At 39.9% G+C, this 14,564-nt stretch overlaps 1 protein-coding gene across 1 annotated transcript in view; it reads left to right on the top strand.

The window, feature by feature from the left end:
* The window catches only part of EVX1 (even-skipped homeobox 1), a 126,731-nt gene extending 117,955 nt beyond the window's left edge, over positions 1 to 8,776 (top strand). Inside the window, exon 7 of the mRNA XM_058433649.1 lies at positions 8,531 to 8,776. The gene's annotated coding sequence lies outside the window, so the exon portion shown is untranslated. The remainder of the gene's footprint in view (positions 1 to 8,530) is intronic.
* The last annotated feature ends 5,788 nt before the right edge of the window (positions 8,777 to 14,564 follow it).

Raw genomic sequence — 14,564 nt, 5'->3', positions numbered from 1 at the left:
CTCCTGAATTCCATACCTTGGTTAATTACACTTCCACTGGCCCAGGTCACCAATTTTTGAGCCATCTTCCACTCTGTGTCCTTTACTCCCCAAATCCAATCAATCACTAAGCCCTGTCAATTCTAATTCCTTACTGCACTGGTTTTAAAATACATCCACAAATTCTTTGACCCTTCTCCTATTGATAGGTGGGTCTGTATTTCTTCCCCTGGAAACTAGACTTCTAGGACTGTTTTGACTAATAGAATTTGGTGAAAGTGAAACCATGTAACTTCCAAGAGGTGACTTAGCCTCCACCTTGCTCCTTGGAACACTTGTGCCTTGGAGCCACGAGGCTTCCATGTTGTAGAGAAACCCAAACCAGCACATGTGGTGGAACCACATAGAGGCCCCGGGACTACACGAAGAGAGAGAGATGGTTGGCTAGCTCCCAGCTGCTCTGCCCCTCTGCTGACTACCTGGCTTCAACCATCATTTGACTACTACTATGATAGACCCTGCCTAGAAAACCACCTAACTGAACAGTCCCCAAATTCCTGACCACAGAAACAATGAGATATGATAAAATGATGGTTAATTGTTTAAGCTACTAAGTTCTGGGGCAAATGTAACATAGCAAAAGTAACTGGAACATTTACCATCCATCCCCTTCTCCCTACCACCTTAGGTTGGGCCCTCATCACCTTGCCCAGCCTGTGGCTGGCACACAGGAGGCCCAATCAGTGCTCTGGCTGAATGAAAGTCAACTCTATGACAGTAGGTTTTGCGGACGAGATTAGGACCTTAAATCTAGTTAGGTTAGAATTTGGTGGCAATAGATTTCTCCCTGCTGTTATAAAACTGCTGATGTGACCCAGATGAATTCGAGAACTAGCATGAGATCCATGCCTCCCTCAGAAATAAAACATGAAAGGGAAGAGAAAAGATTTAAAAATAAGCATTATCAAGTGCTGTAAGTGATTGGTTTAGAGTTGGTGCAGATCTTTTTCTTTTTTTTCACCAAAATTTATTCTGTCTTGTTAGTTGAAATCAGTTCAGTCATTTGAGTCTTTTTCCCAAAAGAGCAAAACAAAGATTGTCTTATGTTTTTCTTTTCATGACTGGATGTTACCCAGTTTTAATTGGAGACATTTTGGTTTTAACTTCTCTTAATCCTTGGACAACACTAAAATGATCCAGAGAGATTCTGATTTATACATTCAGTGAGAAACAGCCTTCCAATTCTTATAGCCTTTTACATGTTCCATTTTTCAATTTTATCTATTGGAATGTAAAATTTCAGCCCTTTTATAAATTGCCTATTAATATTTAATTTCTTACATCATTGTATTGTTACCAGATAACCACAATTGCTACATGGAACAATAACAGAAGATGCATTAACTATCAATTGAGGAGGACACAAATAGATAGCAAAGGTAATATACATGAAAAATAGTCTGTCAAGCAACGTCAACCTCAATGAGCATGAATTTACAGTCGCGTACAGTAGCCACAATGATTCTCATTGTTGATTCACCCTCTGATTACTCTGTTTGCACCGCAGACAAAATAGTCTAAATGAACACCAGGATAATAAGTGAACTATCTATCATCTCTTTTATTTTTATCCCAAGCTAGGAGAATTGGCAGAAAGAGAACAGTAAATGGAGATTCCTGCTGGTTCTGTGTCATAGGACCCTTTTAAAACACTGAAGGCACTGTGAATTATTTAAGACAGAGAATAGAAAGCAGGACTTTGCAATTTTACTGAAGCTTTATATCACATTCTTACCCGCACTCCAACCACAGTAATCTCAGACTACAGGGTTTTTGGGTTATTGTTCAAAAACGATCAGTACAAGTACATTTTATGTCAGTAAAACAGAATGGCGAAGTCAGGAATTAGAGAAATGGTCAAAAAACAGGCATTGCAGATGCAGACTGAGAACTTAGAGGAATAGTTTCGGTTAATCAGAGAATCACAGACAGATCCCTTTAAGTGATTTTGCCTGTTTGACATCTCAGTTGGAGGTCCTACAGGTATATTCAACTCACCATATTTAAGATAGGACTTACTCTTATAGTCTTCCCTAACATTCTATAACAAGACTAAACTAACCCTGTTCCTTTTCATCTTGATCTTCTTTTTTGCCTAATGGCACCATAATTTGCCCCCTTACTAGGGTTCAAAACCTGACTTCCTGTTTCTCTGTCCATGTACCACAGCTAATTGTTGCTAAGAGACAGAATTACCAAGAAGCAGGCCGGGCGCGGTGGCTCACGCTTGTAATCCCAGCACTTTGGGAGGCCGAGGCGGGCGGATCACGAGGTCAGGAGATCGAGACCACGGTGAAACCCCGTCTCTACTAAAAAATATAAAAAATTAGCCGGGCGTGGTGGCGGGCGCCTGTAGTCCCAGCTACTCGGAGAGGCTGAGGCAGGAGAATGGCGTGAACCCGGGAGGCGGAGCTTGCAGTGAGCCGAGATTGCGCCACTGCACTCCAGCCTGGGTGACAGAGCGAGACTCTGTCTCAAAAAAAAAAAAAAAGAATTACCAAGAAGCAGATGAAGCTTAAACTGTGGAGCCCCTCTAGTGCATCGGCCTTTTCTGGGGTTCTGGCAGTAGGGTGGGGTGGGGTGGGGTGGGGTGGGGGGCTCGGGCAGGGGAGGCTGTGGGTGTGTTCACAAGGCCATAGGTTTTGTAAAATTTGGAAAAGATACTTTAGCTGATGTCTCTTTTGAGTCCAACTTTTCCTCTGCCACACTTCCCTTCTTGTCAAATGCCAGTTTGGAGATTAGGCTAAGGGGATGTTGGATTGAATTTGAGGATGTGTTTATTTGGGTTTAATGGGCCATATTTATGTGTTTTGAAGACCCTTCTGTTTATATTTGATTAATGTTAGTTGTCCCAGTGTAAGGAATGGCTTCCAGTATACTCCTACCACCCACTGTGCTGACTTACGTGGCATCATGCCACAAAGAAACAAGGCTAGAAGTGTATAGTGCTGTGCAGGTGTGAAGGGGGAACGAGACGTGCATGTGTGGAGCAGTCTGTGGAAAGTTTTCCCGTTTTCAGGCATGTGAAATTGGAAGCAGAGGATTCACTTTTCGTTGACACCTGGTCAACATACCAGTTCTGTCCTATCAGAAATACACCCTAAAATGCAATTTATATAATTGTGGATGTACAATACTTTTGAAAAGAATAATACGAAATAGAATGTATCATCCTGTGTTTGCAGGGCACAAACCTGTAGAAGGACTGTAATTAGTGAGCACATCTAAAACAAGTTGCATAGAAAAGAAACTTAATAGAAGAGTTCTTCAATTTGAAAACAATCCTAGGATCATGTGGTGGCTCATGCCTGTAATCCCAGCACTTTGGGAGGCTGAGGCAGGAGGATCACTTGAGGCCAGGAGTTGGGGACCAGTCTGGATAACATAGTGAGACCTTGTTTCTACTAAAATACTTTTAAAAATTAGCCAACTGTGGTGGTGTGCATCTGTAGTCCCAGCTGAGGTGGGAGGATCGTTTGAGGCCAAGAGGCAGAGGTTGCAGTGAGCCGTGATCATATCACGGCACTCCAGCTTGGGCGACAGAACGAGATCCTGTCTCAAAAAAAATTATTTGTTTTTAAAGAGGGCCTCCTAACTATATAAGCCTCATACCTTGGCAAACCGGGGTCCACCCTGGCCCAGTCCTGTGGATTCTTCCTCCACGGTGATTCTTGATTCTATGTTGTTTCCATTTGCCGGCCTCCCCTGTCTTCAGACTTCATTTCTTTTTGTGTGGTCAAGCAGAAAAAGTGCCTGCAGTGTTCTCATGCCACCTTCATCTTCTCCTTACCCTCATCCACCCTACTCCCTGACATCAGATTACTCTTATTAATAACAATAAAAAGCACAGCTTATGTGATATCTGTTAGGTGCCAGGTACTTTATATACACTATCTTTAATTCTCACAGTCACCTAGGAAGTAGGTATTAATACCATTGTATAGATGAGGAAACAAGGACTCAGTGCTTATGTGACTTGTCGAAGGTCAAAAAGTTACCACGTGACAGCCACAGGATTCAAGCTTAGCTCCTCCTGTTCTCATTCGGCTTGGAGCATGTGGCCTCCCTGTACTCTAAAACAGCTTCTCTCATTGCTTCCAGAAAAAAACAATTAAAACCTTTTGCCCTCAACAGTAAGATGCCAGCCTCTCCCTGTCACCTTTCCTGTGTGTATACCCTACAATCCAGCCAAATCAAACCCTTGGTGGTCCTTGAATATGGCACATCTTCCCTTGGTGTGGAACCTTTCCCTCCACAGTAAGCCCTTCTCTACTTTCTGGAACCCTCAAATGCCTATTTCACACACCACTCCCACAGGTCTCCCAGATGGATGTAACAGCTCCTTCTAAAGCCCCCCAAAGCACTTCAGTTTTGCTGTAAGAGATCATAGCACTTCCTGGACTTCCTTTTATTAAGGAACATGGGCACTCATCTTTAAATTGTTGCAATTGCCTCATTGTACATGTAGTTTGCTTATTCCATTTACTATCATAGACTGACTTTTTCCATACTTCTGCATAGTCAATAATTTTCACATTGAACAGTTACATGACATTTTATTTTACTGACATAGCTGATTTAAATATTTCTCTGCAATTAGACTTTTTTGGTTTCAGTTTTTGTTTGTGTTGTTGTTGTTTGCTACTGTTAAAGTCAGGATTGGAGAGAACATTTTTGGAATATAGAATTATTTCTTCTATGTAATTATTTCCTCTGGACAAAACTCTAGAAGTGGCATTACTAAATCAAAGTGCATGGACATTTTATTACTCATATAACTCTGTTGCTTTCCCAAAGTTTGCATAATTTACATTACAACTAATAGTACATAATTGTACTAGTTTCATCTTGCAGCACTGGATGATATTATTTAATTTTTCAGTTTTTGCCATCCTTTTGATTTTTTTTTTTTTTGAGATTGACAATCTTTTGATTACAGCCAGGGGAAAGGAGAAAAACTAGATAAATTATGTGAATAAGATTGCTTTAAAAATTCTAATTTTAAGATGAATGATGAAGAAAGGATACATGAAGAGAAAAATCTATGACTAATTTGGTACAAATTGTAAAAATAATTTGATACATAAATGTTATCAAAATCTTCAAACCCATGTAACTATTACCTGACAACAAGGTTTAGTTGGATGATTGGCTGAAGATTTGCAGATGCAAATATTACCACTATGCCAGATGTGTAATTGGACAGTCACTGCCAATTAAACAAGACAGGAAATTAAAAGAGTCCAAGAGATAATTCATTCTCCAAATTAGTAACTCAATTGGTCAAAATTACAATACCTGTTGAAGTTACTTTAAATTATACTCTAATAGTAATTAGAGACTTTGCCTCATGTTCTATGAAATATTTCCATTTGCTGATGAAGTACTAAGGGACTGGTAATTTAGGCAAATAAATGATGATTGCCTGATCAAAGTCACTAAATTAATATAAAATGTAATGGTAGTAAATTCTCTGATAAAAGAAAACAGTTTAAAATCTCTATAGGGAGGTAGCCAAAAATATATTCTGCAAATATTTGGATACATTTTCATACAGTCCAGCAACCCATTCCATTTTGCAGATTGATTTGATAGGTTCATAGACCCATCTTTTTTCTTTTACTATGGCAATAAGTAATTGTGTCTATTCCATGCCTTTGTCATACCTAATTGCCACTTTACTGTTCCTGAAGGGCAATTGGACGAAGACTTTTAAAAAGCTGAAATTAAAATGACTAATAAGGATTAAAAGAAGAAACCCAGAGGTTGCAGAGCCTGTTGAAGCCTGATGCTATTTCCTAGAGTTATATTTTAAGGTAGTTAACTATAGGTCTCATAATCACACGTTGTTGAGAGAGTAATTGTGCTTTCTTGAGATCTAAACTTTAAGGACCATATATTTGCCTTCATTGTGACATAACGAGCTGTTCTGAGTCTCAGATACCTTTTGCCAAACGTTCAAATCCAACACTGTCATTCATTAGAAAGGAAAAATTGTCCCGAGATAGAGCAGGATCCACAAAGGAAAATGAATCTGAAATAGACAGTTGCTTTACACACTGGGAATTCCACTTAATATGCAGCACTTAGAATGTGATAAGATTTCTGGCATCTTTTTAATTGTGGCTCCTGCTTGCTTTATAGAAAAGATTATGTCCCAGTCTATGTACCTGTGAACAGAGGTATCTGGGGAGCACTCATTTTTTCACTAAAAAGGAACATTTTAAGTACCTACTAATTGCAAGATAAGTTCTGCACCAATGATGCTTTGGGACAGATGAATAATTCGGCTACCTTGAACAAAAGATATAGTCAGGTTTTTTTGTTTGTTTGTTTCCAGACCTCTGGAACATGTAAACATTGCCTAAAAGTACAACACTCTATTGCTGCAAAAGCAATGTAAAAATTAAACATAATTTTTGGAATTTTTTTAACAAAGCAAGTTTCTCTTGGATGCTGGGTAGGAGCACCTAGGAAGAAGGCTGTGAATTTCTGGGTGTAGAACTTACGAAGAGTTAGTGAATCGGAACCATAATCAGTGCAATTCCAGTTGGTCTGCCCCAAGTAAAACACAAAATCGTATTTTAAAGGGGTGAGTAGATGCTTTAAAAATATTTTCAAAATAAATGTTCTGAATGTCAGTTTGGTTTCTGAGTTAAATTGCCTCTAAATGACCCAGTTCTAAAGTCACATTTCAAAGCTTCGGGAAACCCTGTCTGGGGCCTGTCTAGACCTCAGAATTGGCCTGGTTTGTTTTAAGGTTTCAGCGAGGGCTGGCCTGCTGGGTTTGCCTATTTTCAGGACAGAGGCATGTGTGAGACATGATGCAGATTTCCAAGGTACTGGTTCGTTTTGTTTTGTTTTGTTTTTCATTATACCCTGTATGAAAAAATTATTTCAAAAAGTGGTATCATGGTATATGTCATTTATATGTCATGGAAATTGCATCCTTCTTTGGCTTTGGAGCTTCTTACGTGAAAAGGGTCAAAGTGGTGGATCCCAACCAATGATCCCGTGGCTTTGATCCAGTGGCATCAGAGAGCTGGATTCTACTCTGACACCATAACTAACCCACTGTGGAACTCTGGAAACTCAACCTCTCTGGACTTCACTTCTAAAATGAGGCATTTGGAATATAAACTCTCTATAGTCTCTTTGGTTCTTTGCCTCTAGGATATTACAAAGAGTGCTGGCAGGTTTTCTAAATTTTATTGTATGCTCTATCTTTTTCTGGAAAACAAATAAAAAATTCAGCACTAATTCTATACTGGGCAAAGCTAAAACTTAGAATGAACTTAGCAGCTGGGCAGTCATGAGTTAGTAAATAAGGGTTTATGGAGACTCAGAATCTCATGCAATTGGGGCACTGAGTCATGTGAGGTTGTTCATTTGTCACAATCGCTGTGATGAAATATTCAAACTAAATATACACTTTTAAAACATAGACATGCTTTGGTTTTTTTTTTTTAAATAGAATTTTGGAAAATACTAGAAACATTGGTCAAATCAATTAGCTCATACCTTAGCAGTTCTGTGTTGCATGCATTTGACAGGGTGGAACATTCCTAAATAGGTATATTTAAGACCCCGTCAAGGCTGGATTGTGTAATGGTCTGGCATATGTGACTTCTATGTTTCTTTAATTGTTGCTTCATGCAGCACCTGCATTAAAAGTGGAACACTGTGGGTCTAGTGAGTCTACCTCACACTGAAGGGATGGAGGGGATCACTCATGTCTGTTGCATGACCCTTTCGAGTTGGACAAAGCAAATGGGTCAGTCACTGGGGGGTTGGAGCAGTGTGCATCATACTGGACCCTGTCATTCCAGCCAACAGAGGTATCCCCTCAACAGCAAAAGCCATTCACACAGCAGCAGTGAGCAAGGAGGCTCACTGCATACCATGATGCTAATACTTCTGAGATCTCCATCATAATGTGCGTGGCTCTCACTGTGTGAGAATATAGCCTCATCTAAAGAGAGACAGACTGGCAGTCTTTACTTAGGGAAGATGAGAAGAAGTTTATTCAGGTAATTAAGAAAGGCCACTCTTTCACCTTGAATATTAAACAGACTCATTGGCTAATTGTTAAACTCTCTTCTTATAGACTAATTTGGTGGTATGAATTATCTCTCAAAATGTGTCCTTGAAACTCTGTCTCATCAAAGAATTGACTTAAGGGTGAATGAAATCTGTGAAAGTAGTGTTTTACTTTTTGTAAAAAATTGAGGTGAAATTCACATAACATAACAATCATTTTAAAGTGCACAATTCAGTGGAATTCAGTGTATTCACAATGTAGTGCAGTGATCACCTCCCTTAGTTTCGAAACATTGTTATCACCCCAAAAGAACACCCCATAACCCACTAAGTAGTTATCCCCACTTGCCCCTTCCCCCATTTCCTGGCAACCATGAATTTACTTTCTGTCTCTGTGGATTTGTCTGCTCTGGACATGTGTTACATTTTGAGGAGCTGTTTTTACTCCAAGGTACTCAACTCCTAAAGGATGTGAAGGAAGACAGCATGCACCTGCGGCCCTGTGATTATGAAATATCTACCTGTTGGGACCTCCTGCTTCCTTCCCCATGAGGTACAACCACCTTCAGACCACAACAGGCTGTCGACCAGCTCCAGGAAGGCTGCCTGGCAGCCCAGCACAGGAGGGAAGAATGATGTCCATTTAGAGTTCCAGGAAAGGCATAAGTAGGGCTGAATAAAATGATTTTAGTTGGAATTTGGCCACATTCAAGGGCTAATTAATGGGGATTATGAACAAAGTGAGGAATGTGCTCTTGGCTGCCACTGAGTTATCAATGTAGTAAAGTATGGCCTGCGAGTTTCCTAACCTCTATAGAAGGACGCCCTTGTGCTCTATCCAACATATTGAACTTGTTAAGTGCTGAAGAAAGCTGGACTCTTGGAAAAGGATGTGGAGTCTTTTATTCACTCACTGGACGATTGGTGCTTAAATCTGCGGGAACCTGGACACGTGATGCTTAATCTTAAATCTCACAGAGAAGTGGTTTGGTTAGCGCACACTGTTAGGATGCCATTCTGAGGCTTCAAAAAGCAGTGGAGGAGATCATCTACCTGTTCCCTTTCCTAATTTGGACAGTTACCAATCTTACAGTTGAAGTGAAAATATTAATATTTCTAGACACTTGCAAAATGAGAAAAAAAATCGTGGATTGAGCAGCTCTGCAGGCTTCTTTCTCTCCCTCTCTGTGTGTGTGTGTGTGTTTTTTTTTTTTTTTTTTTTTTTTTTTTAGGAACCTGAGATCTGAGAGGGTTGTTTCTTCATTAAGTATTCTACAAACCTGGGAACTCTAGAAATGCTAGCTGGGAAGAGAAAGAAAAAATGGGGAAAATAATAAAAAACGGAAAAAATCTTTCTCCCCACAGGCATCATTTTTCAGTGAGTGAAAAAAGTTTCCAAATATCTGTTTCAGAATCCATTTAAGCAATCTTAATCATCTCACCTCCGTTTCCTTATTATTCTAGAGCCTAGTCATTTTTTCCCCTCTAGAGTTAAGTTGCACTGCATATAGAAATGCATGGGTTTTATCCAAAACTTGTGATTTATTTTAGGTGGGTTCTTTATTCACATAAAGTAGCATTATGCATAAAAATTTAAAAATTTCCAACCCATGATTTTTTAAAAAGTAACTTGCCTCCCCCACTAAAGTTATGTCCAGATAATACAATAAATAAAAACTCTATTCTTTGCCATCTAGCTTTTAAAATTAGGCAAGAGTGAGCATTTACTGAAATTTGCTCCATTGCATAGAGCATAAATACTGTTTTAAGAGAAAAAGGGGAAGGTCTAAGCAAATGGGGATGTAGTCTGTTTTTCTGCTCTTGAATTGGAGGAGCTATTTTGCATTTCCTCAAAATCTAGAAGTAACTGTGGCAGGCTGGGATTACTATGTGTTGGGCAAGAGGGTGAGGAAGAGGAGGAGGGAGAGGAAACGAAGAGGAGGAAGTGGAGGAAAGAAAAAGGGAGGAGGAGGGAAATGGCTCTCTAGAGGGACTTCCCTAAGCAAGGCCAGGGCAGTGCAAGTAATAAGTATCTGAATACAGAAGAGCTTATTGGAGGTTTGTGACCAACTCCCTCACTGGGCATCCCTCCAGGTAGGGGTTTGGTACAGGCAGAGTTTCATGGGTGTGCAACTTGGGCAGTGGCACAGAGTCTGGTGCTCAGAAGGCCCACACTCAGTTTAGGGCTCTGCTGTCACCATCTTGAAATTCTTACTAATCTTATTTTTGAACTTGCGTTCTGTACATAAAGTCTGATAGGACACAGAGCACATACATGAGCAGAGAAGACATATGCAATATTCATGTTTGCTGTTCCTTATCACCTCATTTGCATAAAGAACCCATGATGCTTAATGAGCACAAAATTTCAGCGGTCCCACAATGCATGAGAATTCAACAAGACTCAAAAAGACTAAGTGTAAAAAAAGGGAAGGTGTGATGCCTACAACTGAGTAAGTGGGGCAGCAGGAAGCCCCAAGAGGCCATGCTTTCCATTAGAAGATGTGCTTTCCAGAATTTGCTTCAAATGCAGGAAGAAGTAGTGGAATTCTAAGAAACACAGATGAACTGGGCGCAGTGGCTCACGCCTGTAATCCCAGCACTTTGGGAGGCAGAGGCAGGCAGATCACTGAGGTCGGGAGTTCGAGACCAGACTGGCCAACATGACAAAACCCCATCTCTACTAAAAGTACAAAAATTAGCTGGGTGTAGTGGTGTGTGCCTGTAGTCCCAGCTACTCGGGAGGCTGAGGTAGGAGAATCACTTGTACCTGGGAAGCAGAGGTTGCAGTGAGCCAAGATGATGCCATTGCACTCCAGCCTGGGCAATAGAGTGAGACTGTCTCAAAAAAAAAAAATAAATAAAGAAACACAAATGACCAAGGAACCCTATCACATCCTTTCTTATTCATGTTGCTTCCCTGTAATAGTCACCACTTATACTGAAAAAGATGACATAAAAGGAAAGGGAAAGATAGGGTAAATCATAGTTTCCTTTCCTTTAAGACCCCCTTTGCTTATCAGGAAGCCGAAGGTAGAGGGTTGATAGCATATGCACTTATCAAGCAGTGAAAGAAGACTAGCCGAGCTAGTTTTGTGCAGAATATTTACTGTTCTGGTGAGAACAAAATACATATGCATGTATGAGGTACAAAATGTGAATTGTGCAATTTTGATGATTCTGCATACAAGTTAAATGTTCCTATATTTGCATTTATAACTGATGTTGCACAACATAAAAATGAATGGTGGCCGGGCGCAGTGGCTCACGCCTGTAATCCCAGCACTTTGGGAGGCCAAGGTGGGCAGATCACCTGAGGTCAGGAGTTCAAGACCAGCCTGGCAAACATTGCGAAACCCCATTTCTACTAAAAGTACAAAAATTAGCTGGGCTTGGTGGTGGGCGCCCGTAATCCCAGCTACTCAGGAGGCTGAGGCAGGAGAATTGCTTCAACCCAGGAGGCGGAGGTTGCAGTGAGCTGAGATCCGCCACTGCACTCCGGCCTGGGTGACAAGAGTGAGACTCCATCTCAAAAAAAAAAAAAAAGAATGGTAAAATTCATGCTAATAATTTTAATTTAAAATTTTTATTTAGTACAACATTACATAGCAAATAAGAACACACCATGACAACTAGGGAAGAAAGGATAAACCTTTATAATTTAGTATCTTTAACGGTATTTCCCCCTGCGTTTTGAACAAGGGGCCCCACATTTTCACTTTGCACTGGGCCCCACAAATTCTATAGCTGGCCTAGGGGAAGGTGTGCAGGTGTGGTGCTGGAGCCAGGCGGAAGGTGGGGGGCTGGAATTGTAAAGCTTATCTGGTTACATTTAAAAAAACAACTCTGAGTAACTTGATAAGCTATTTCTTTCTTTTTTCTTAATAATTTCTCTTAAAACCAAATAATACGGTTTGGCTGTGTCTCCACCCAAATCTTACCTTGAATTCTCACATAATGTGGATGAGACCCAGTGGGAGGTAACTGAATCATGGGGGCAAGTCTTTCTTGTGCTATTCTCGTGATAGCGAATAAGTCTCACGAGATCTGACAATTTTAAAAAGAAGAGTTCCGCTACGCAAGTTTTCTCTTTGCCTCCTGCAGTCCGTGCCTTCCACCGTGATTGTGAGGCTTCCCCAGCCACACAGAACTGTAAGTCCAATTAAACCTCTTTCTTTTGTAAATTGCCCAATCTCAGGTATGTCTTTATCAGGAGCGTGAAAACAGACTGATAAACCAAATACCATGCTTCTCCAAAGCACTCCGCCCCTGGTATATTTCCGGGAGATGAGCCCTTTTTTATATGAGAACAGTGAGCTCCAAGGAGCGGCCTGCCCTTGGCTTCTGTTCCCAGGGCGAGTGTGAAGCCTGAGCTTTTCCGTTCCCTCTTCCATGGAGCTTGGCTGGTTCCTATGAACTGCAAGTTAAGGTTTGTTATTTTATAGTCCATTAACCAATCTTTTATAAAAATTAAAAACAAGTTATAATGTAAATGTAAACAAAAAGCTAATGTAAAAAGGTTAAAAAATTGTTTTGGTGACTTTTTTTTTCAAGGCCTAAAAGCCACAATCAGATATTGTTATAATTTTGGGTGTCATAGATCATATCTTACATTTGTTTTTGTATTTATAACTCTGTGGGATTTACCAATCTTAGGGCTATAATACTTTTTATAACATAAGTGGAAGCTGTTTCCCAGGTTTGATTTGTTAGTCTTCTCTTCTGCAGTTAATTTATTGGTTTGTTCTACGTATTTTACAAAATCCAAACCTTGGGAAACAAGGCTTAACAACAATTTAGCTCCATATACGCTTCAAAACTTAAGAAATGTGGAGATGTGTTTCATTAATATTCTTTATTATTCATTTGACTTACAAAGTATATAGGCATGGAAATTGCCTGTCAGTTTTACTACCGAAAGCCCCAGCTACTCTTACTTAAGATTAAAGTCATTCTTTTTATAATCACTCACTTTCCTCCAAGAAAATTCTCTGTGTGGGGGGAAATTTTCGATGGAGAAGGATTCTGTGTGGACTTCCAACCCTTTAACCTAGGTTATAGTGGGATGTTAAGTCAGGAAATGACATATCGGGGCAGGAATCAGTTGTGCTCCCTCCCAAGTCTATTTTAAAGCACTTTCCATTTTAAATATAGCAATAAAATATCAGCCTCGAAATGTCTGATAAGGATAAAAGCAATAGATCCAAATCCAATCTAAATCTGACACTACTAGGAACAAGAATTCACATTGGTAAGTCAGGACTCATTTATGGGGCCATAAATGGGTGGGCCAGCTATAATTTGGATATTAAACTTGTAAAGTATATTGATGGTATGGAAGAGCTAAATAAATAATTTACTACAAAAAAATTGGAAATCTTTACACGGTACTTAATTGACCAGTTGGTCTCCCAGATTCTCAATGCTCCTTGCTTTGCATTTATGTGTTTTTCATAGGCTAGATTTTCCTTTTCCTCACTTGAGTTTAATTTCTCTCTGCAATGAATGATCACAAGTTAGTGCATTTCTGAAAACACACACAGTTTCCATTTTAAATTTTGCCAATCCATTACAGGCCTTTGACAATTTCATTTACCTGTTAGGAGGATAAATGTACCCCCACGTTCTGCCTGTTCCAGGATAAGACAAATTTCTTTCTGGCCTCAAAAAGCCTTTTCAGTACCACATCTCAGATTCCTGTGCTGAGCACATAATGGGAGGGGCTTCAAGGAGATGCTTTACAAAATTCACTGAATCTTTTTGCTTGGTATTTTGGGAATCTGCTGAATAGAGATAAAAAATGATTTTAGAAAGATCTGTCACGGCCTCCTAGACATCTGTGAGGTGCTAAGTGTGGTTGGAGAAGGGAAAGGAGAATGAAAATATGGAAACTCAAAGTAAGACAGTGTTATTTATGTATGTATCCAGGAAAACAAGTAGATTTCTTGGACAATTTTAAATTTAATAGTAACACTATCTCATATGTGTATAACAATTACTTGTTTCAAAAGCCTTTCATATCTTTTATTTTTTCACCTCTTGTGATATTCCCCCAAAGTAAACAATAGAGGTATTACAATGGCCAGTTTTACTAGATGAGAAAACTGAGGTTTGGGTAAATTGGGACTTGCACAAAGTAGTTTATACAGCAAATAGGCTGGTGTTTAGAGCCCGATTCTTCAGAATCCCAGGTTGACTCTACTGTGAAGGATCATTTTGTGCTTTCACTGGCAGGTAATAGAAAGGCCACCCCAAGCAAGCTTAAATAATAAAGAGTTGCATTGGCTTGTATAATGAGAAACCAAGACGGGGTGGGCTTCAGGCTTGGTTCCATCTAGGTTTTGACTCTGTTTTTCTGCAGTTCTTTCTGTTCTGTGCCCTTCTGGGAGCTGACTTTGGCTTCTGGCTGGTGGTTGGTAGCAATTGAGGCATCTTGCCTCCTAGTTCACCCCTACCAGGTTGACAGAGTCTGATTTCCCCATTGT

This window comes from Hylobates moloch, unplaced genomic scaffold (assembly GCF_009828535.3).
Source record: "Hylobates moloch isolate HMO894 unplaced genomic scaffold, HMol_V3 SCAFFOLD_1, whole genome shotgun sequence".
Classification (NCBI taxonomy): Eukaryota; Metazoa; Chordata; class Mammalia; order Primates; family Hylobatidae; genus Hylobates; species Hylobates moloch.
Note: the sequence above shows the minus strand (reverse complement) of the source record. Positions and strands in the feature narration are given on the sequence as shown.